Genomic DNA, 23,731 nt, shown 5'->3' on the forward strand with positions numbered 1-23,731 from the left:
CACTACTTCAGATGCCAACTGCAGATCCAGGTTGCCACCTGTGCTTCTAACTGGCTATGGATTGAAGTTCCAACGAGCTCCCTCTTTGGGTTCAATTGATTTGCAGAGTGGCTCACAGAATTCAGAGAGAACAATTTACTTACTAGACTACCAGTGTATTACAAAGGATGTGACTCAGGAACAGCCAGATGGAAGAGACGCACGTGGCAAGGTATGTGGAAAAGGTCTTGTAGCGTTCACAGTCTCTCCCAGACTACCACTCTTCCTACATCTCCATGTGTTCACCAACCTGGAAGTTCTACAAACTGCATCTCTTGGGTTTTTATAGAGGCATCACTGAGGCAGGAGATAGATGGGCCCCAGGCTGAGCAGCTGGACTCTGTCTCCTGAGGACAGAGTATCTGTCTCCTAAGGACAGATACTTCAAGATAAAGAGCAGAGAGGAGCTGAGTCCTGCTTGGGTAAAAAAGATACGGAGGCCACATATTTCTCATTCCTGGGATCAAGGAGACCTCCCAAACTACACGTGCAGAGAAAGGTTCCTTGGGCATCAGAGAAGGGAGAGGGTATCAGTCAATAATATGTCCTGCCAGCCTCCCAGAAACTCTCATGCTGAAATCCATCTTGGTTAAAAGATGAATGTGCACATCGGGGAGGGTCCTGAGTCACATACCTATATACAATGAGCAAGATGATTGGCCAGAGAAAACCTGGAAAAATATCCCTGTAATAGCAATTTAAGTCAAAAGTGCAGCTCTCCCTCTGAGAGTGCCTGTGTCCTTTCCACATGACTCTGCTTCTAAGAAACACCTTACCCACTTTACTATCTCCATCTCTTTACTGAATTGTTTTCAAATTAAGACAAGAACCAAGGGATTTCCCTTGTGGTCCAGTGGCTAAGACCCCATGCTTCAAATGCAGGGGGCCCAGGTTCGATCCTGGTCAGAGAACTAGATCCCACAAGCCACAACTAAGCGTTTACGTGCTCTAACTAAAGATCCTGAAAGCCACAACAAAGACTAAAGATGCCAGTGCAGCCAAATCAAAAAAATAAAAAAAGAAGACAAAGTTTAAAAAGTTTTAAAAAGAGAAAAACTGAGATCATCATTACCTAGGCATAACTGACTAAATCACTGACTAATGGTAACTGAGTTAACTTCCATCCCCCGCCCCCTCCCCCCCACCCCGCCACTCTTCCCCAGAAATCAGAGGTGGTACTACTGAAAGTTCTAATCTTCTAATCACAAGGTTGGTTCTCCAGGCAACCAGTCCCCAACCTTAGGTCACGTGGAGGCTTAACTCACCTCATTCACATAATGAAAGACACCTTTTCAGTTTCCTCTAGGAAATGTCAAGGGTTTGAGGAACTCTGTGTCAGAAACAGTGACAAAGAACAAATAGACATTTATTACAAATCAGAACATCCCAAGTTGTAATGATGCTCCTTCTCTTCATTTTATCATTATGCATGTTCCCTATAGCATTTGGCACCAAAAAGGTACCCCAGAAACACCAAAGGACTGATCTACAAGTCCTTGAGATCCTTCTACCTGGAAACAAAGTGCCCTACATTTAGCCCTGGGCTTAGACTAGCATGGAAGTTCCTCTCTCTGCACCCTGCCCCCCAGCATGGCCAATTCCACCTTAACAAACAGGGCTGGGAAGGGAGAATGAAAGAAACTACCCTTAGGGCCATTCAACACAGAGAAGGCTCTTCTAAACTCTAGCATTTCCATGGGGAGATGAACAAAACTTTATAGGCTGGTGACAGCTGGTCCGTTCTCAGGCAGCGCTAACCATGGTCCTCACCTAGACATGAACCCTGAATGGACCACCCCATGGAGATGACTCAGTCCCTCCAATCCGGCCAGCCCAGGGCAAGGCCAATCCTCACTGAATGGATTTCAGCATCAAATGTTCATTTCAATGTGCTCACAGGGTGGGGAACAGGCACAACCAGGACATATTTATCCTGAGCCAAGTGACCAGAAGTTTGGGTATGAGTTGAAAGGAGAAAAAAAAAAAAAATGTAAGCAAACTTTAGAACCTTATCTTTGGGGCTCCAAGAATGTGTTCCACCAAAAGCTTAGCTGGCACATATCTTGATACAGAATGACAGTTTCCAGCTTTTCTCACCAACTACATGCTGGTGTTCTGGTGCCAGCCTCTATTTTTATAGCCTGAATAATGCTAGGGTTATTCAGGCAAAGGACCAGACAAGAGCTGGAGACAGAGGGACAGGGCACAAGAGGCATGAGCACTGGGGCCAACATCCCACTCAGTCTCCAACAGCAAACCCTTGAGAGTTGAGTCTGGGACAGCAGTCGAGCCCACCCTCCTCTTAGAACCCAGACCTCAAGCCCCCTTGGGGCTGAGACTCCATCTGCCTCGTTCCATGCTCTAGCCCCAGGACCTGGAGCACAGCAGTGCTTAATGAATGAATGACCACACTGCCCCACCCCAACTTCAGCACACTGGACTCCTTGCTGTTGCCCCAAAACCTACGTTCCCCTTCTGCCAACTCAGTGTCTGTGCCATTCCACTCTCCTGGCCCAGATGCCTTCTTGATCTTGTTTAATTTTCACTCATCCATGAACTCAGCCCAAATCCTACCTCCCCTGGAAGCCTTCCCTAACCCCAAGGCTGGGTGAGGTCCCCCCCCAACACTGGGCAACCTCAGTCCTCCCACAACACTTCTCAATGTCACAGGCTTGAGTCAGCTTCCTTGCCTACCTCCCCGAAGGCTGGGCAGATGCAAAGCTGAGGAAGCAGCAGGTATTTAACAGGTGTCTGTGGAAAGAAGGAAGGGAGGGAGGGAAGAAAGATACCAAGGATGCTGTGGATGGAAAAGCACCTGTCACTGAAACCTACAACAGACTAAGAACAAAACACCAAAACCCAACAGATCAATGAACCATTCACCAACAAGTTTACTGAAAAAAAAAAAAAATTGCAGGAAGTGGTGGGAAAATACTTTTCAGTGGGTTCAAAGGGGAAGCAGAGGCCACTCTGCTGTGGCCTCTTCTCCTCTCTGGGGGTGGGGGCTGGAGGGGAAGAGACAATGTTGGGAGATTGGGTGAGTGGGGCCACTTGAAAGGGCACAAGCAGCTCTCATGGGCTCAAAGTTCTTGAAGGTTCCTCTGGTATCAAGGAAGCTAAAGGCCCTTCTTTCTGGAGTAACCTCCCACTGCTGAAGGGAACTAGGACTCACTCCCTCAAAGCTGTTAAGAACATGGCCTGAGTCAAGAAAGAGTGATAATGAGAAACTTCCACTATTCTGTTGGCCCAGTTCCCGAAGGTAGGAACAGAGGCTGGGATTTAAGGCAGATGATCTGGGAAGAAAAACTATTTCTGGCTGGAGCTTTCTCAGCACAGCATTTCTTTTCAAGACAGACACCTCCAGTTGCCCCTCAATATTCAATTTATTCTTTACTAACAGAATCCTGATTAAGTGGGGGGCGGGGTTGTGGGCTTCCCTGGTAGCTCAGTTGGTAAAGAATCCACCTGCAATGCAGGAGACCCCGGTTCGATTCCTGGGTCGGGAAGATCTGCTGGAGAAGGGATAGGCTACCCACTCCAGTATCCTTGAGTTTCCCTTGTGGCTCAGCTGGTAAAGAATCTGCCTGCAATGCAGGAGACCTAGGTTTGATCCCTGGGTTGGGAAAATCCCCTGGAGAAGGGAAAGGCTACCCACTCCAGTATTCTGGCCTGGAGAATTCCATGGACTATATACAGTCCATGGGGTCAAAAAGAGTAGGACACGACTGAGCGACTTTCACTTTCACTTTGGGGGTGGTGGTGAGGAAGTGTCACTGGCATTGTCAGCTCACCATAAAACGCATCTCCTCTTCCTCTTAGGCACTAGGCTGGACCACATTTCCCAGCCTCCCTCACAGGAGGTATGGTCATGTGACTGACTCCTGGCAAATGTCAGTGGGAGCAATTCTCTATCAAGTCTGGCCCATAAAATCTTTCCATCCTCCATCTTTCATGTTCCTTCCTCTTTCGCTGACTGATGCAAACAAGCATGACAGCCTTAAGAGCTTGGATCCCTGAATCACCTTTTGGAAAAGAGCCCCTACCCTCCCTTTTCAGGAACAGCCATTTTGGACTCTGTGTGAACAAACAGTTAATGTCCATCATACTTGAGTCATTAAATGTACAGCAGACCCTTGAACATGGCTCCACTTACAGACAAATCTTTTTCAATAGTAAATACACTACTACACAATCTGAGGTTGGTTGAACCCACAGATGTGGGACTGCGGATATGGAGGGCCAACTACAGTTACACGCAGAATTTTTACTTGGGGGGGGGGGAAGGTCAGTGCCCCAAACCTCTGTGTTGCTGAAGGGTCAACTGCATTTGGTTTGTTTGTTTCAGCCTATCTAACTCCTCTAAGCAGCAGTGTGCCCTGCTAAATACTCATATGACCCTTTTAACTGGGAATGGCCATGTGACACAGTTCTGGCCCTGACACATTAGAGGAGGTCTGCTGGATGTTGTGGGGGAAAAGTCTGTTTTCCTGATAAAAGGTATCAGGGTGGCTGGCACTTCCTTCCTGCAGCAACCATTCTGCCATCATGAAGAAAAGGCCAGGAAAAAGAACAGTGTGTCAGTTCAGACAGATATCTGCTGTTGAAACCAAAGCCAGCAACCCCCTACCTTCAAACATCTTGTTACACAAGAGAAACAGACCATTATTTGTTTAAGCCAGGAAGGTAGGTTACTCTGCTGCCAAACACAAGCCTGCTTTACAACCACTCATTCATTCATCCATTCATCCATTCATTTATTCACCCAACCTTTATTGAGGCCTATATCATGCCAGTTCTTGAGCTAATGGAAGATACAGAGATGAGCTGGGTGTAGCCCCTGCTCTCCTGAAGCACCCAGTCAAGCTGTGGAGACAGGCCCATGGGCAGATAATCTGAATTCAGTGGGAACGGATGCTGAGGTGGCACAAGATGATCTGGAGGGTGTGAGCAATGGTGGTGGGTGAGCACAGAGCCAAGGAGTTCCCAACTCCCTTTCTGGCACTGGACACACAGAGCAAACACCCCTCAAGCTAAAAAGCAAATAACAAGAACGTGCTGTGCTCGGCTGAGCCAACTGCAATTACTTACTGCATTTGAGTCCCTAAACACCATCAATTAATGCAGCTGTTTCAAGATAATCAGCAGTCATTAGAGCAAGATGCTCAAGAGGAGAATATAAAAACTCACACGCCGCTGATTTAGACATGCCGGAAAGTCTGTGAACCGAGGATGAGACAGGCTGGCTTAGACCCTCAGACCCTCCTGCCTGCTGACATTAGGATCTCTCTTTTTCAAAGACACAGTCATCTTTCACCTTGAAGACAGAGCCCCCAAAAATCAAATGTCTATGCCATGACCTTCAACCATAAATGCCCAAACTTTGATTCTCAGGTGTGCGTTTGTTTCCATTAAGAACTGCAATGGAGACAGACTGGCAACAAAAATCAACCCCATCTGGGAAATCAAAACCAGAGAAGTCAGAGCAGTCGGGGAACCAACTGGAAAGTAAAGGTTCTCCTCCTTTTAACTCAATGCTGCCTACACACAAATAATTTTTCTTTTTTAGTGAATGGTATTATTGGTCATTTCTTTACTTTCCAAGTATACTAACGCATATATATGGAATTTAGAAAGATGGTAACAATAACCTGGTGTACGAGACAGCAAAAGAGACACTGATGTATAGAACAGTCTTATGGACTCTGTGGGAGAGGGAGAGGGTGGGAAGATTTGGGAGAATGACATTGAAACATGTAAAATATCATGTAAGAAACGAGTTGCCAGTCCAGGTTCGATACACGATACTGGATGCTTGGGGCTAGTGCACTGGGATGACCCAGAGGGATGGTATGGGGAGGGAGGAGGGAGGAGGGTTCAGGATGGGGAACACATGTATACCTGTGGTGGATTCATTTTGATATTTGGCAAAACTAATACAATTATGTAAAGTTTAAAAATAAAATAAAGTTTAAAAAAATAATAATAAAAGTAAATTAAATTAAAAAAAGAAAGAAAAAAAGACAAAGCCTCATTGACCTCAGATTCCAGAAGTTTAAAAATAAATAAACTAGGACTTCCTTGCTGGTACAGTGGGTAAGAATCCACCTACCAGTGCAGGGGACACGAGTTTGATCCCTGGTGTGAGAAGATCCCACATGCCATGGAGCAACTTCAGCTACTGAAGCCCACGAGCCACGAGCCCATGCTCTGCAACAAGTGAAGTCACTACAATGAGAAGCCTGAGTTCCGTAATGAAGAGTAGCCCCCTGCTTGTCGCAACTACAGGAAAGCCTGTGTGCTGCAATGAAGACTCAACACAACCAAAAAAAAAAAAACAAACAATTTTTTTTAATGAATAAAATAAGCAGGTTCCTCATTAAGAGGATTGATTATCCGCTTTCCAGTCTGACTGCCGACTTATCAGTACAAAGAACTCCAGTGGAGACCAGAGGCTGTGCTAATCACACAAAGCGGAGAGGCACTCGGGTTCTGAGGCTGTAATCACAGGCTCCTCTAGTCCTCCCCCCAGCGCTGGAGGCCATCACTAGTGGGGCAGGCTGCCATACTGGAGTTCCTCTGTAGAACACACGGAGTAGCGGAGGGTGAGAGCTGAGGAGGAGGGACCTCCCTTTCCTGGACCAAGTATTAATCTCAGGCCTGTTAACACTTTCCCAGAGACTTTCAGATCCAGAAGGTTCCAGCTATGGCAGACACAGGACACATGACAATGTCAAAAGCACAGGCCCAGAATGGTACCACTTGTGCTAAAGCCCATGATACCAAACCTAGATTTAATATTTGACCTAACTGCGATTTCAGCCTCCCCCAGATACGTCATCTCAATGGGCCAGTTCGGAGTTTTCTGGCCAGCACGAATGAGGTGATCTGTCACATGAGTCCTCTCTATCCAGAGAAAGTAGAGATAGACTACAAGATAGACCCTTGCCCCTCGCCCAGAAGAACGCGACTTGGCCTGAAACAACCCTGGATTTTCTTTTGTTAATAGCCTCCTTGCCACTCTCTCGTCCTACTTATAAAAACCGTCTCTTTGCACAGCCCCTCAGAGCGCCCTTCTGTTTACTAGATGGGGTGCTGCCCATTCAGGACTCTTGAGTAAAGCCAATTAGATTTTCACATCTATTTGGTTGAATTTTGTTTTTCCCTAGTAGTCTGGCCCTCTGCCTCAGGCTAGTCTCTGACCTGCTCTCAGGAGCAGCTGTGCCATTCGTCAGAGAACTGGGTTTCCGGTGGGATCATGGGTTTCTGGGGTGATGGACAGTCAGCCCAGAACAGTGGTCAGGGCATCTGGTGCCATCAACCAGGACCAGGAATATGCTGGCAAACCAGGTGAGTAAACACTGAGTTCACAGCCTCTTATCATGCTTCCTGCTAACGACCTGAGGCCAAGAGTGATAGTTAAAACACGAACAGCCAGCATGTGTCAGACATGGACCAGTCAAATGAGTGCCTATGTTTAGCAGCGGGCAAGGCCACGTCACCAGAGTATACCAGCTGAAGTATACCACTGTGCCCCACCCCTCCTGCCTCGGTCAACCCTTCACAGGCTAAACTCTGGCCTCTAGAGGCCATAAAAAGTGGCCTGGAGTCAGGTGAGTGCCCAGGAAATGCCTCTGCTATTATTCCTGTCCTTCACCGTGAACTTGAGCATGATGTCCTCCATTCTATGGGCAGGAGGCTATGTGTATCTTATCATCCTATATCCATCATCTCAGTGCAGTCGGCTGGTATGAAAAATGTTTTGCAACCCACTCCAATATTCTTGCCTAGGAAATCCCATGGACAGAGGAGCCTGGTGGGCTACAGTCCGTGGGGTCACAAAGAATCAGACATGACTAAGTGACTAAACAGCAAGAGCATTAAGGAATGAATGGTTAAAAAAATAAAGAAAAAAAAAAAAAAAAACCACAGCTAACATTTAAGCATGTACTATGCATTCTAAGTCCTTGTCATGTACTGTCTCATCTCAGCTTCACAGTAATACCATGAAGTGGGTATTATTATCATAACCTTGGTTTTACAAAAGAGAAAATAGAGGCATAGAGAAGCTGGGTAACTTGTCCAAGGGTACGAGCCTAATAATAACAGATCCAGGATTTAAAGCCAGTCTGGCTTCAGGGTCTACACTCTGACCCACTGCACTGTGCTGAGTACACACCCACAGGAATGTTAGTATCAGGAAGTCATCAGAGAACCTCTGACACCCACACACCCTGAAAAATCCTTCCAGATGGTTTCTGATGATGCTGAGCATATACTGTTGTTGTTTTTCTCCACTCAAGAGATCTGAATTCTAGGCGAAGCCTTTTAAACACCCTGTGGTCCATGTCCCCATCCCTAAGAAGATCCCAGACCTGCCAGAAGGATTGAACAAGATCATGGACACAGCTCCCTGTTTAAATGGTAAGCTACTACATAAGCAAAACATATGATCATAATGATTAATATATTTCAGTAAAGGGACAGATAAAATTTTCTATACCTATCAATCTGCTGCTGCTGCATCACTTCAGTCGTGTCCGACTCTGTGTGACCCCATAGACGGTAGCCCACCAGCCCCGTCCCTGGGACTCTCCAGGCAAGAACACTGGAGTGGGTTGCCATTTCCTTCTCCAGTGGATGAAAGTGAAAAGTGAAAGGGAAGTCACTCAGTCGTGTCCGACTCTTAGTGACCCCATGGACTGCAGCCTACCAGGCTCCTCCGTCCATGGGATTTTCCAGGCAAGAGTACTGGAGTGGGGTGCCATTTGTTGTATATACTTCTATGGAAGGTCCTATTTATATCTCTTCACATTTCAGAAACAATGTTTAAAGCTTAATTTACTTCTGTAAGCCTGGGTCCTTCCATTATTACTTCTGAGCTTCCAGACATTTCTACTATATCTTTAATAATTTTACTTTAATCTTTCATCTTAGAAGCATAAAAAGTTAATGAGGCAGTAAATATCTTACTCTAACTTCAGATTCTTCTATATTAGCAGCTGACACAATTAGCAAGCAAGAGCTTCATTTTACTTTATAATTAAAAAGCTCAAAATGATACTACTCTGTCTCTGAAGGCCTGGAGTTTGGTGTTGGATCCAAGAATGAGGTGGATCTAGGGAAGTAAGCTGTGGTTTCTGTCAGTTGGAAAGACACATGTCTCCAAGTAATTGAGGGGTAGGACAAATAGTATTCAAACTATTTGTAAACTGGGTGTAAATGATGATGCTAACCACAGACAGGAGTGCAGAGGAGAGGAGGGGGAGGAAGTATCAGAACCAGGAGCAATGATTTTCATCTTAATCTGTTCTTTAAAGCTATTGATTGTGGCTCTCTCTGGAAGTTGGTTATACACAGAGGCAGAGAGTGGTAAGCAGATGACAAAAGGATGCCTCATAATACAAAAACATGAACGCATAAGTTGGGGGAGTGACTATGCAAACACAGAACTTTCAAGTTCCTAAGTTGCTACCACTAGATATTTGAGTTGCCCAAGCTCTCCTCCACCCTACTACCAGCACAGAGGTGGCTCGATCAATGTGTGCGGTGCAGGAAGATGGGGCTGGGGGAGGCGGTGGTGGGGGGTGGGGAATAGGGACCAGGGTGCAGGGAGGAACCCCATATACTCCTGGTGGAGCAGTGCCTGCAGCCAGAAGGCAGCCTAGAGGACATGGGTGACGCTGCCTCCTAGCCACAAGAACTACATCACAAGGCTCCTCCAAGTTCTTTCATCATTAACACCTGCTGTGCTCCTGAGATGGCTCCTCTCTTCATTACTGATAGCCCTGCTTCTTTCCCAGAGCCAGTGGCTTCCCTTACAAAGGCCCAAGAAGATTCAGAGCAGCCTCCTGGCTCTAGAGATGGAGGCTACTTACTATGCTGGAGGCTGCGGCTCAGTGAGGCCACCCTGGCCCTCCTGCCTTTTGCACTCAGACGGAGCCTTGCAGGATCTCCAGGTTGAGGGGCTTTGGTAGGTCCTATTCCACCTGTGAGGCTACTCAGGAGGCTCAGGAAGAATCCCAGGGAGGCTGCTGCCCACCGTCCTACCAGAAGGCAGCTGTTGCCTCTTCTCCCGCTGCTAAGCACAGGTATGTGCGAGCGCGCTCAGTTGCTTCAGTCTTGTCTGACTCTTTGAAACTCTGTGGACTGTAGCCCAGCAGGCTCCTCTGTCCAAGGGAGTCTCAGGCTAGAATACTGGAAAGGGTTGCCATTTCCTCTTCCAGGAGATCTTCCCTACCCAGGGATTGAACCCATGTATCTAGCGCCACCTGCACTGCAGGCGGATTCTTTACTGCTGAGCCACCAGGGAAGCCCCAGGCACAGGTTCAGACCCTCCCAGCCAGCTCTCTTTTGGCCATGCCCCTCAGCATCCCAGGTGTGAGCTGGCTCCCCCAGGCTGGACCCCAGAACAATGTCGTTGTTGCTCAAGCCACCTTTTCCAAAGGGGCACACCCCTCATTCACAACTTCAGAGGGATTCGTGCTTTCCCACCTCCCTGGGTCCAGCTCTCACCTGGCTTTCATGGCCTCCTAGGAAGCAGAACGGTGGGGCCTGGCACACCTTATTTCAGGTAACTGTGAGGCCATTTTCCCTGTCTCAGCGAATTTGCTTCTAATGATAACTCCTCCCCCAGAATGTGGGCCCATGACACCTTATCCACCAACCAAGAACCTCATTCCAGGGCTGAAGTCTACCCCCGGGAGTTTTCAGAACCCTGGCTATTCTGTCATCCCTTTTCCTACTTCCTCCAGATAGCAAGCTTACTTTCTTCCTCTTTCCCTCCCTCCCCTTCTCTCACTTACAGACCTCAGGCATTAATTAAGCCTCTTCTAGAAAACAGCTGCAGGAATCCTGGGTATGAGCCAGACCTGGAGGCAGAGACAGTCTGGGTGAGGAAGATAAGCCCACAACAGTTTTGAACCTACAAGCAGTGCAGGTTCTCGCTTCAAAGTGACATTCCAAATTCCAATCCTTTCCAGATTCCTTAAAAAGGGGACACAGGCTGCTCCCACCCTTGTTGCCTCTGGCCATTCTCTCCAAGGCTGGCCTTTGATAGAGGCGGCAGGGCTGGCCTTTGATCTACCTGCCAGCAGGTCATGGCCACTCACCACAGTCAGAAACACCTTCCCCAAACACCAGCCTCCTCAACAGATGAGCAAATCAAATTGCCAGAAAAGTGCAAGAAGGGGTGTTCTTAGCTCTCTCCAGGGAAATGAAGCTCTCTCCTTCATCTCCACTGGAGTGAAGACGGTGTGATCTGAAGCAGTCAGCGGGACTCCACAAGTGGCTTCCCCTTCATTATGCGCAGGGATGAGGGACCCTGAACGGGGCTGCTGCCACAGCTCAAGGCCCTAGAGGTCAAGCGGTGGAGGACTCACCACTCACCAGGGAGCCTTATCTCCCCACGGTGGCCATCACCTTATCACTCCAATCGGGGCATGAAGACAGCTTCTTTTCTTCCTAGAAACTCTGGAGTCCCCCCTGAGTTAGAGACCCAGTTGTCAAAGTCGGACCCATAAATTATGCTCTCTGCCCTCACTACACACAGAAATGAATTTCTCCACTCAGATATTTCTTTAAAATTTGATGAAGGATAACATTCTGGAAACAGTGAAGCACAATGGGAAAACATGGGTTATGGATTCTGATAGCCTGGATTCAGGAGGGACACCCACTTATTTACTAAACAAACACTGAGTACCTGTCATTTAGAGAATGGAAGCCTGGGTGCTGGGGGCTTAATGATGGTTCCACCCTCCTGGGCGGTGGGGCATCTGACATTCAATAACTCATCACACAGCAGCCTGGGGAGGGCTGAAGAAACACCCACAGGAATTTGGGGGCATGGCACCCCACTCCAGTACTCTTGCCTGGAAAATCCCATAGACGGAGGAGCTTGGTGGGCTGTAGTCCATGGGGTCGCTGAGGGTCGGACAAGACTGAGCGACTTCACTTTGACTTTTCACTTGCATGCATTGGAGAAGGAAATGGCAACCCACTCCAGCGTTCTTGCCTGGAGAAATCCCAGGGATGGGGGAGCCTGGTGGGCTGCCGTCTATGGGGTCGCACAGAGTCGGACACGACTGAAGTGACTTAGCAGCAGCAGCAGCAGAGGGAGCCTACCAGGCCCAGTGTGACCGGGGGCTAATTACTTACTAATTCACTATTCAATGGTAAAAACTATTGAGCTAAATACTCTTCAAACAAATCACTGGGAAGAAAGAGATGCAGATACCTCCTTCCGCAAATGCTCTAAGTGCGGAGCTGCAAAGGCCCGGTGGCCCACCTAAGTCCCTGGTGCCCGAAAGTAGCCTCCCAGGTATCAGTGATGGGGGCTGGCCAGGAGCTAACCTGTAAAATAGACATGCCTCGTACATATCCTTTCTAAAACATAGTCGTTGTTTTGTCCTGTCCTACTCTTTTGCGATCCCATGGACTGTAGCCCCCGAGGTTCCTCTGTCCATCGGATTTCCCAGGCAAGAATACTGGAGTGGGTTGCCATTTCCCTCTCCAGCCAGGAATTGAACTCCTGTCTCCTGCATTGGCAAGCAGGTTCTCTACCACTGAGCCACCAGAGAAGCCCTCTCTAAAATAGACAATTCATTCAATCCAAAACTTAATGAAAGCCAGGAGAATGGATGAGTTGGGTTCATGCACTGGTTTTCTGACTGTCACCCTGCATTTCCACCTCTCTCCAGGAAACTCGAGGTTTTTCAAACCACCTGTTTATTTTAAACCCTCTTCCCAGAGATGTCCGAACAGCGCACCAACACCTCCGAGGAGGAATTGTTGCCGAGCCGCGTCCGCAGTCACCTCACGTTTGTGCGGGTGGCCGAGCACACCGTGTTCCACCCTTGGGTTCATCCGCGGGCCTTCTGCAAATAGCAACAAATGTCCCCAACTTGTGGAGCCTTCTTGAGGCTCCCTTAGTCGCCCACCCCACGCTTCCCCATTCGCACGCGATCTGATCCCACAGCTCTCGTGATTTTACTTTTCGAATGCTTACAAAGCACCCTGTCTTCCCACGAAGGCACTAGCCAGCCGGGCAGGGATGTCCTCCCCACCCCCCCACCGAAACGCCTCGCCGAAGCGGGTAAAATATGGCTCCAACGCCTCTTGCACCGCTAAACCTTCGACCACCCACCCACAGGTAGAATTCGAAAGACCGCTGCAGCCGCCAAGAACGCGGCCAGCTCGAAGCACATCCAATTTCGCATGTATGACAAAGCCGGCTGCTTTAAAAGGCTGCGACCTAGACAAGTTCGCGAGCAAGAGCAACTGCGGGGGGTGGAAACCCCGCAGTCCTGATCTGAGCATCCCGGAACGTTCACCCGCGCGCGGAGCTACCCCTTCGCGGGGCCCCGGGACTCCCGGGGGCGCCGTGCGCAGGTAGCGGCCGGAGCAGCCGGCCCCACCGCCGAGGAAGGCCGCCGAGAACTTGCTGCCGCCTGCTTACCTGGCGCCCCGTGGGCTCGCGGCGGCCGGGGAAGGGGGATCTTGCAGGGGAGCTCCAGTTCCGGCTGCAATCAGGCGGCAAGAGTGCGGGGGCCGGGCCGGCGCGGGCCGGAGGGGCGGGACAGCGCACCCAGGCAGAGGAGGTGCGGAGCTGGAGGTGGAGAAGCGGGAGGTGGCGGGGTTTAAGGGAGGCACCCGCCGCGGGGTGCGGGGCAAGGACTTGGGAAAAGGGCGGCGGGATCCTAGGCCGGGTTAGGGGGCGCTGGGGCTAGGAGAGAGGGCGGCGGATCAGAAGGCGGGGACTGGGATCCGGGCGCGGGAGCTGAGGGGTCGGCTTAGGGAGAAGGAGCGAGTCCGGGGCCGGGGTTTGGGGAAGAGGCGGGGATGGAGGAGGGAGCTTAGTAGCCGGGTTCAGACCGGGTACCCGCAAGCGCGCCCCTGACCTCCCCCGCCCCCGCACCCCTCTCCCACCGGAGTCACTGCCCAGTAGTCCCGGCCTTGGCGCGTTCGGAAGACCCCCTTGGTGTCCGAGCCCGAACCCTAGGACACCCGCCCACCTCGAGCCTCAGTGGGAGGCTCCGCTCAGCCTCAAAGGCAACCGCCTCGACCGCGGCCCGCGCCGCGCTCACCGCCCATGGTCCCGGCCCGGCCCGGCTCCGCCGCAGCGCGCCCGGTTCCGCGCTCGCCGCCTGCTCTGCCCGGCGCAGCGGGAGGCGAGGGCGGCGCGCACCGACTTCGGGCAGCGCGACATCTCGCAGCGCCCCCTACTGACCTCGCTGCGCTCGGGGCCCGGCCCGCCCCGCGCTGGGCGCCCTCCAGCTCCTCCCCGGAGGCGGCGTTGCGGTGCGGCCCGGCACGCTAGAAGGGAGCGGAGGAGAGGACACTGACTGGAGGAGGCCAAACACAGGCCCCAGGGACGGGACAACCATCGGAGATCTCGGCGGGCGAAAGTCGCAGTCACGGGCACGCTGAGTGCGCGGGGACCGCGGCCACCTGAGCGCAGGGCCGGACTCGGGATCAGGAGTGGACGCACGCCTAGGTCGGGTGCGCAGACACGGCCCGGGCCTGGAGCCCTAGTGTGGGGTGCCCGTGGGCCGTGGGCTTGACCCGGCGCTACCCGGGGTCCGGTCCTGAGCTGGTCGCCCGTTTTGGGGACCCACCGTTACTGGGTGACTGCAGCCTTATAGACCCAAACTGTCATGATTCTGGCCACCTTGCCCTCCCGACCACCCCCGCCCCCAGCCTACTCCTTGTTCTCTTCCGGCCCCAACCACATCCGGCCCTGTGTGTCAACTCTAGACCAGCTGCTCCCTCGGGGTGGCCTCTAGGTGCCCTGCGGAGGTCGCCATCCTGGCAGCCTCCATCCCCACCCCTTCTCTGAGCTACCGGGAAGCCATTGAGCACTTGACTGATTTCTGTAACTCTCTGTTAGACACACTTGAGGCTTGCAGTTGGAACTTGATTTGATACTTTATGGGGGCGGGGGGAGCAGGGGTCATTTCTCTCAAATGTTGGGCTCTAGCTGGTGGGGATTACTACTTGATTTCTCTGCGCAAGATAATCTGACCAACTGTGACTGACAGAGAGGCCTTTGGTATCAGTTCCAGAACTACAGTGACCTCTACGTACCTTAGAGCAATTGGTCTTGAGCAAAATGGGCTCCTAAGTATTTACTGTTGACCTTCTGAGCTCACTTTCTGGAGGCGTTTCTCACGTGGCCTCTTCTCTCATTCCTGTACTGCTGCTGCTGCTAAGTCACTTCAGTCGTGTCCGACTCTGTGGGATTCTCCAGGCAGGAACACTGGAGCGGGTTGCCATTTCCTTCTCCAATGTGTGAAAGTGAAAAGTCAAAGTGAAGTCGCTCAGTCGTGTCCGACTCTTAGCAACCCCATGGACTGCAGCCTACCAGGCTCCTCCGTCCATGGGGTTTTCCAGGCAAGAGTACTGGAGTGGGGTGCCATTGCCTTCTCCCCATTCCTGTACTGGTGGCTCCCAAATCCACACTCAACACAAAGATGTTACCCACATTTCTACCGACTCTCTGGCTTTCTGCTCAGAACTTTCCATCTCAGTTCAGCACTCCCAGCACCAAATTCTATCTCTTGCCAGCTCCCAAGTGTATCTGCTCAATGGTCTCACAATGTTCACAGTCTCCTGCTTTGCCTTCCTCAGCTGAAGGCTCAAGGTCCAGGGAGCCTTGGCTTCTAAAGGCTTTCTCTTCCCATTCCTGGGGTGCCAGGCTGTGCTCAGCTCTTCCCTGCCCCGACCTCTGACACAATGCTACCCAGGCATGAACTGCACCTCCCAGGACAAAATTGTTTCACTGTCCCCTTTAGCATCACCCAGATTCTCCCACCTGGCTCTCAGGCCACCCTACCCACCCAACACCTCTCCTCCTTTCCTTCACAATCCCACTGACTATCCTCTCACTAAGTCCAGGCTCTACACCTTCCCTGGTGCTGGCTGCCTCTTCCCTGCATGAGGTAGGGCACTTTCTGCTCTAAATCAGGGGTCCCCAAACCTGAGTAGGAACTGGGCAGCACAGCAGAAGGTGAGAAGCACTGCAAAGCTTCGTCTGTATTTACCAGCCACTATGCATTGCTCACGTTACTACCTGAACTCTGCCTCCTGTCAGATCACCTGCAGCATTAGATTCTCATAGGAAAATTATCACAATGTAATAATAATAGAAATAAAGCACACAATACATGTAATGCACTTTAATCATCCTAACCCTCTCCTCTCCTCACTCTGTGGAAAACTTGTCTTTCACAAAACTGGTCCCTGGAGCCAAAAAGGTTGCTAGGGGGACTTCCCTGGTGGTCCAACAGCTAAAACTCTGACCTCCCAATGCAGGGGGCCCGGGTTTTATTCCCTGGTCAGGGAACTAGATCCCACATGCCACAACCAAAGATCAAAGATCCTGGATCCAGCAACTAAGACCTGGGACAGCCAAATAAATTAATTTTTAAAAAGGCTGCTGAAGACCACTGCTCTAAATGACAGGCAACCCAATTCGCATGTACTTAAACAAGAAGGAATTGATTGACTTACGTAAATTAAAAGCTCAGGGCACATCTGCTTCATGCCTGGGTTTAGGCCCGGAAACTAAAGCTTTCAGGGACGCTCTATCTCCCAGCTTTGCTTTCTTCCATGTGAGCTGTACTCTCAGGCTCTCTGCAAGACCCCAGCAGATCCAGGCTCACAACCTCACAGCCACGAGGCCAGCAGAAAATCTGCTTCTCCTTGCCCACCATTCCCGCAAGCCTTGGGCCTGACTCTGGTTGGGTCACATGTCCACCCTGTCCTGCCAGCCACTGTGACCCCATGGTGGTTCTGTCTCTCCCTGCTACCTGCTCAGCCCCAACAAGTACCTGCTCCTGCATCCCTTCTCTGTCACAACAGGACTGAAGGGGACCCAGGGGTGCCACTGCTAACCATTTCCCCACAAAACACACCTCACTACGGCTCACCTGGCTGCAAGCCTCCTGTGTTGGCCCAGGGCATTTTCCAAACAGAAAAGCGTTCCAAACAGGGGCAGAGTTCCAAAAAGGAAGTGGGAAACAAGACCCTCTGCTTACAGCTTCCTGTCTTTTTACCATACCCCCTTCTAGGTCAAGACTTGGTACAGAGGTGGCCTCAGGCCTCTCCGGGAACCAGGCATCATATTCTCCTTAGATTCTCCCTCTCAGTCTCTTTCCTCGCTTCCCCGATTCTCTGATGGCTTCAATCCCCCTTTTTTCTTGGAGGAGGTGTCCCCTCCTTTCTCCCTGTGGACTTTGGGTTCTGAGTAGTACCCACCCATCCTGGCCCCTGGCGTAGTAACACTCCTTGGCTGGAACTTAAAGGAGGAAGGGGCTACAAGGAGGAGAAAAAAAGAATTCCTACTGGGAAAATATATGTGAGGAAGCATCTCAAAACTATTACTGCCATTCAGCCTCTTTCCTCTGTGGTTGGTGAGGAGGTAAGATGTGGCCTGAAGCAGCTGGTGGCCTCCTGATAAGTACCTGAGGTGGCTGTGCCAAAGCTGACCACCCAGAGGAAAACAGTCGAGAGGCAGCTTCCTGTCATGCCTAAAACCAGGACCTGAATTTTTCAAGTACATGTCCAGTGAATCTCTGCTTTTCCCCCAAGCAAACTAGAATTGGTTTTTCCATAACATGCAACCGAAAGAGTTCTGAGTAGCACAAGCCCACAGCACAGTGCCTGGCACATTGATCCCGAAAAAGAGTAATCTTTCATCATCATTATTCATGTGATAGGGGGCAAGCCATGCCCATCAATGACTGTAAAACAGAGGAGAAAGGAAAAAGCCCAAATGACCATTTGTTCATAACCTTGGTTTCCCCTTCTATTCCCAGATTTTGTCCTTCCCACATACACATTTTGGCCCCCAGGGAAACTCAAAATTCATTGAAAGTTGAACCCTCCCATCTTATAAAAATAGTCCCAGACTCAGCCAAGTCATGAATATTCTGCCAGGCAGTACTTACTGTCTTTCTGTGCAAGCAGCCCCTGCCTGGAGCAGCTGGGAGCAGGTGCCCATCTTCAATTCAGTTTCAATCTGCTGAGCATAAAAAAGCTGAGCAAATATTTGTACAGCCTCTTTTGTCCTGCTCTGTAAACTTAGAGAAACAGTGGGCTACTGCCCCTAGCCTGAAAGGATTGACTAGGGGAAAACAAGAAGTCTAGGACAGGGTATGAGGTAACAATGATACCAGGGAGGCCCCTAGGCACCTGGGTGAGGTGGTTGATTGTCATCAGGTTCTAAGTTCCAAAGGTCTGTGCGGCCCACAGCCTGCCTTACGACAGAATTACACATCCATGCAAAATATTTTTTTTGTACACACCACAATATCTAGATTACTGATATTATTTTTAAGTTCCATTTACCATGGGTTTCCCTGATTATAAAAGTACCCACTCATTGTAAAAACTTGGGAAAAGACAAAGGACACAAAAAGATGAAAATTTAAATAACCCATGATAAGTGTATGTCAAATAATACAGTAAACATCCAACCAAGATTTAAAGTGGGAAGACTAACCCATACATGCTTCCATTCCACAGCTGGCCACCTCAGAGCCCCAGGGAGATAAATATCTTGCAAAGGTTAAAAGTCATTTCTTAGGTTCTTTCAAATCTCCTGCATTCTCCCTAACACAAGTATAATTTTCAAAACTGTCATCAGGGCCTCCCTGCTCCAGGGTGGTCCGTGCTCCATCATTTATGTATATGCATGATTCATTGTACTTGATACCAGCTGCAACCTCATCTCCCCACGCCAACAGGCTTATTATACAAGTCCCTGCCCCTCCGAAGAGCAATCAGGGAGGGCAAACTCATTTTACCATCTAGCTGGGTGAAATCTAATTAGAAAGGCAAATCTGGAAGAACAGAACACAAAATAACCACATTTAATAAAAAATAAGAGATGGCTTCAAACCTGACCTTGAGCCAAAAAAATAATCACAAAGAACTGAAGTAATTTACTGAATCATAAGTCTAAATATTCATTTTGTCCTCTAAAAGCTGAACCCAACCAAAAGATGTTTCTAGGCAAAAACGAAACAAATAAGCACTGGATGAACTCACACAAATCTTATTTGGAAATCATAAAAGGACAACAAGGATTTCAGCTATTTTATCTACAACAGTGCCAGGAAGATAGTATTAAAGTTGAATGAATGGATGAATGGACCTGGAGCCCATCCCCCTCGTTTTACAATTAGAAGTCAAGCAGAAAGGAGACAGGAGGAGAGTGGGGATCTGGTGGAGTTTTCTGCAATCTTGTGACCCCTTGGAAGAAAAAAATGAGAGATTAGTGCCCATGAGAGATGTAGGGCCCAGCTAACACTCCAGACTTCAGTCAGGACTGAAAATAGAAAAGATGGAAGCTAGGAAATAGCCTTGGAATTCTGAAAGATACCATTGCCAATGTAGAATTCTATGCTCAGAGAAACGAGGGACAGAAGGGTAATCAATTTGCCCCAAATTAATCACAGTAATGGAAAAGAATGTACATTCTGCTATTATTGGGTGGAGTCTCATATAGATGCAAATTAAGTCAATAGTGTTTTTCAACTCTTCCAGATCCTTACTAATTTTTTTTCTCCTTTTCTATCAATTATTGAATGAGTGGTTGACATCTACTGTAATTACTATAATTTATTTCTTCTTTCAGACCTATTATTAATTTTTGCTTCATGTGTTTTTAAGTTTTTATTAGGTACAGAAATGATTTGGATTTTATGTATACCTGATAAATTGCCCCTTTATTTCTTTATCCCTTTTTAATATCTTTGATATGAAATCTACTTCATCTGATGTTAACATAGCCACTCCAGTTTTCTTTAGGATAGTGTGGTACAATCTTTTCCATCCCTTCTTCTTTAATCTATTTGTCTTTATATTTAAAGTGTTTTTTGGTGAGTATAAAAAAGTTGTATGTTGCTTTTTTATTCAACCTGACAATCTCTGCTTTTTATTTGAGGTATTTCAACTATCTTTATTTCATGAGATTAATAATTTGGTTGGGTTTAATAGTATCATTTTACTATTTTCTATTTGTCCCATTCTACACAATTGCACTCATCTCACATGCTAGTAAAGTAATGCTCAAAATTCTCCAAGCCAGGCTTCAGCAACACGTGAGCCGTGAATTTCCAGATGTTCAAGTTGGTTTTAGAAAAGGCAGAGGAACCAGAGATCAAATTGCCAACATCCACTGGATCATGGAAAAAGCAAGAGAGTTCCAGAAAAACATCTATTTCTGCTTTATTGACTATGCCAAAGCCTTTGACTGTGTGGATCACAATAAACCATGGAAAATTCTGAAAGAGATGGGAATACCAGACCACCTGACCTGCCTCTTGAGAAACCTATGTGCAGGTAAGGAAGCAACAGTTAGAACTGGACATGGAACAACAGACTGGTTCCAAATAGGAAAAGGAGTACATCAAGGCCATATATTGTCACCCTGCTTATTTAACTTATATGCAGAATACATCATGAGAAACGCTGGGCTGGAAGAAGCACAAGCTGGAATCAAGATTGCCAGGAGAAATATCAATAACCTCAGATATGCAGATGACACCACCCTTATGGGCAGAAAGTGAAGAGGAACTAAAAAGCCTCTTGATGAAAGTGAAAGTGCAGAGTGAAAAAGTTGACTTAAAGCTCAACATTCAGAAAATGAAGATCATGGCATATGGTCCCATCACTTCATGGGAAATAGATGGGGAAACAGTGGAAATAGTGTCAGACTTTATTTTTCTGGGCTCCAAAATCACTGCAGATGGTGACTGCAGCCATGAAATTAAAAGACGCTTACTCCTTGGAAGGAAAGTTATGACCAACCTAGATAGCATATTCAAAAGCAGAGACATTACTTTGCCAACAAAGGTCCGTCTAGTCAAGGCTATGGTTTTTCCAGTGGTCATGTATGGATGTGAGAGTTGGACTGTGAAGAAAGCTGAGTGCCAAAGAATTGATGCGTTTGAACTGTGGTGTTGGAGAAGACTCTTGAGAGTCCCTTGGACTGCAAGGAGATCCACCCAGTCCATTCTGAAGGAGATCAGCCCTGGGATTCTTTGGAAGGAATGATGCTAAAGCTGAAACTCCAGTACTTTGGCCACCTCATGCAAAGAGTTGACTCACTGGAAAAGACTGACGCTGGGAGGGATTGGGGGCAGGAAGAGAAGGGGACGACAGAGGATGAGATGGCTGGATGGCATCACTGACTCGATGGACGTGAGTCTGAGTGAACTCCAGGAGTTGGTGATGGACAGGGAGGCCTGGCGTGCTGCGATTCATGGGGTCACAGAGAGTCAGACAAGACTGAACGACTGAACTGAACACAATTTTTATTTCTTTTTTGTTAATTGAGTATTTTTTTATGATTTCTTTTTAACTCCTTTGCTTATTTTTTATGTCTCTTCTTTTTTTTATTGCCAGTGGTTGTGTTAGGTTTATAGTATACATTTTTTAGGTTATCACAGTCATGCTGTGATATTATTTTACTACTTGATTAATAGTATAATAAACATATTAAACTATATTTGATTAGCTCTCCTACCCACTGAAATGTTGTTTTCATACACCTTATGTCTACATTTTAAAAACTCATTTATTTTTAAAGCTTTATTTATTTATTTGTCTGTGCTGAGTCTTAGTTTCAGCATACGGGATCTCTTGATTGTGACATATGAGCTCCTAGTTGTGGCATGTAGGGTCTAGTACCCTGACCACAGATCAAACCTGGGTCCCCTGGATTGGGAGCACATAGAATCTTAGCCACTGGCCCACCAGAGAAGTCCTGTATCTACAAATGTTACAGACTCCATGATACATTGTTATCACTTTTGCTTTAAACCATCAATTTCTCTTTTAAGGTGATTTTTAAAATAAGAAAGAGTCATTTTATTGTTACATAGTTACCATTTCTGATGCTCCCCATTTCTTTGTGTGGCCTCATATTTCCATCTAGTGTCATTTCCTTTTGCCTAAAGGAGTCCCTTTAACATTTCTTACCCTGTATGTCTTGTGGTGATAAACTCTTCCAGCTTTTGTATGTCTGAAGAATATCTTGAGGTCACCTTTGTTTCTGAAAGATATTTTCACTGGGTAGAGAATCCTAGGTTGACAGCCTGTATCTTTCAGTCCTTTAAAGTTGTTGCATCACTTATTTCTGACTTCTCAGGTGGCTCAGTGGGAAAGAATCCACCTGCCAATATAGGAGACACAGGAGACACGGGTTCAATCCCTGGGTTGGAAAGATGCCCTGCAGGAGGAAATGCCAACCCACTCCAACATTCTTGCCTGGAAAATCCCATGGACAGAGAAGCCTGGTGGGCAATAATAGTCCATGGAGCTACAAAATAGTCAGACATGACTGAGTGATTGAGCACGCATGCACAAACACTGATTTCCATTGTTTTGCTGTTATTTTTTCTCTTTCTTCCTCTTTACACAATGTGTCTTTTCTCCGCTGCTTGCTTTTATAATTTTCTATTTTCAATGGTTTTAAGTAATTAGATGATGATTTGCTTTGATGCCATTTTCCTGTTGTTTCTTCTGCTTGAGGCTTAATGAGAAACCTGTTCACTTCCCCTTGAGGGACGGGGCTCAAAAGAATCCTTCCACCCAAGAAACTAAGGCACTTATATCTAGCTGCTCCCTCGATGCCCAGAGCACCCAGTATATTCTCACACATCTTACAAAGAGAGAAATATCCCTCACCCCTCTCTCCTCTGCGCCGTTCTCTCTATCCATCATACCCGGCTCCAACACCCTATCCTACTCCCTTGGATCCTCTGTGGGTTACAAAATGGTCCAAAGTAGAGAGGTTGAGTTCAGCCATAGTCTGGGGTGGGGTGGAAAACAGGCCTGGGACAACTGGGGTTCTCCCTGCTGTCTTGGAGAACCAAAGATAGGATGGACCAAAGTCCCTTTGAAAGAGTGACAGGCTAGCATAAGGGTAGTGTGAGGAGTGGGTAGAGAATGGAGAGCTTGCAAAAAGCCTCTACTTCCCAATGAGTGCCTAGGACATGCCTGCACTTTGCTGGTGTTACTGAGAAGAATAAAATCTGATTACATATTGAGGTTTTTCGTTTGTTGGTTGGTTTTGTTCACTAAAAGAATACTGTCTATATATAATGGGCTTCCCAGGTGGTGCTAGTGGTAAAGAACCTGCCTGCCAATGCAGGAGATTTAAGAACTGTGGGTTCGATCCCTGGACTGGGAAGATCCCCTGGAATAGAGCATGGCAACCCACTCTAGTATTCTTGCCTGAAAAATCCCATGCGCAGAGGAGCCTGGAAGGCTATAGTCCATGGGGTTGCGAAGAGTTGGACCTGACTTAAGAAACTTAAAACGCTATATATAACAGTCTGCTGTGGGGAACTCTGTCCCTCTGCTTGAGGGTTAAACCAAAGTGCTTTTATTCAGGGTAATACCCTGACCCTATCCACTTGTGAATGGCTGCAAGAAAAAGGTAATTAACACATCCTTGTCCTGAGAATGGCCATTCCAGGAAATATTTGCAAGATTAATTGGCTTTTTACTTTACTCCCTCACCTCTTCCCCATCTGTGTTCTATAAAACTGGCCAGACCCCCAGTAAGATGGTTATTTTGAGACACTAGTCTGCCATCTTCTTGGTCTGCTGGCTTTCTGAATAAAGTTGTTATTCCTTATCTCAACACCTTGTCACCCAACATTTTGGCCTGTCATGTGGC

The 23,731-nt window shown here is 48.1% G+C and overlaps 1 protein-coding gene across 5 annotated transcripts in view; it reads right to left on the reverse strand.

Moving 5' to 3' along the window:
* Positions 1-23,731, reverse strand: part of PXYLP1 (2-phosphoxylose phosphatase 1) — a 117,095-nt gene that overhangs the window by 75,952 nt on the left and 17,412 nt on the right. For 2 of the 5 annotated variants that reach the window (XM_070375472.1, XM_070375442.1), the window contains exons 1-2: positions 14,052-14,211; positions 13,496-13,645 (exon numbers count right to left, since the gene is read on the reverse strand). The exons of 1 other annotated variant lie outside the window; for it this stretch is intronic. The gene's annotated coding sequence lies outside the window, so the exon portion shown is untranslated. Of the gene's footprint in view, positions 1-13,495; positions 13,646-14,051; positions 14,232-23,731 lie in introns of those variants that run through there. 2 more of the 5 variants (XM_070375449.1, XM_070375456.1) reach the window with 2 other exon arrangements.

Source organism: Bos mutus, chromosome 1 (assembly GCF_027580195.1).
Source record: "Bos mutus isolate GX-2022 chromosome 1, NWIPB_WYAK_1.1, whole genome shotgun sequence".
NCBI classification, from domain to species: Eukaryota; Metazoa; Chordata; class Mammalia; order Artiodactyla; family Bovidae; genus Bos; species Bos mutus.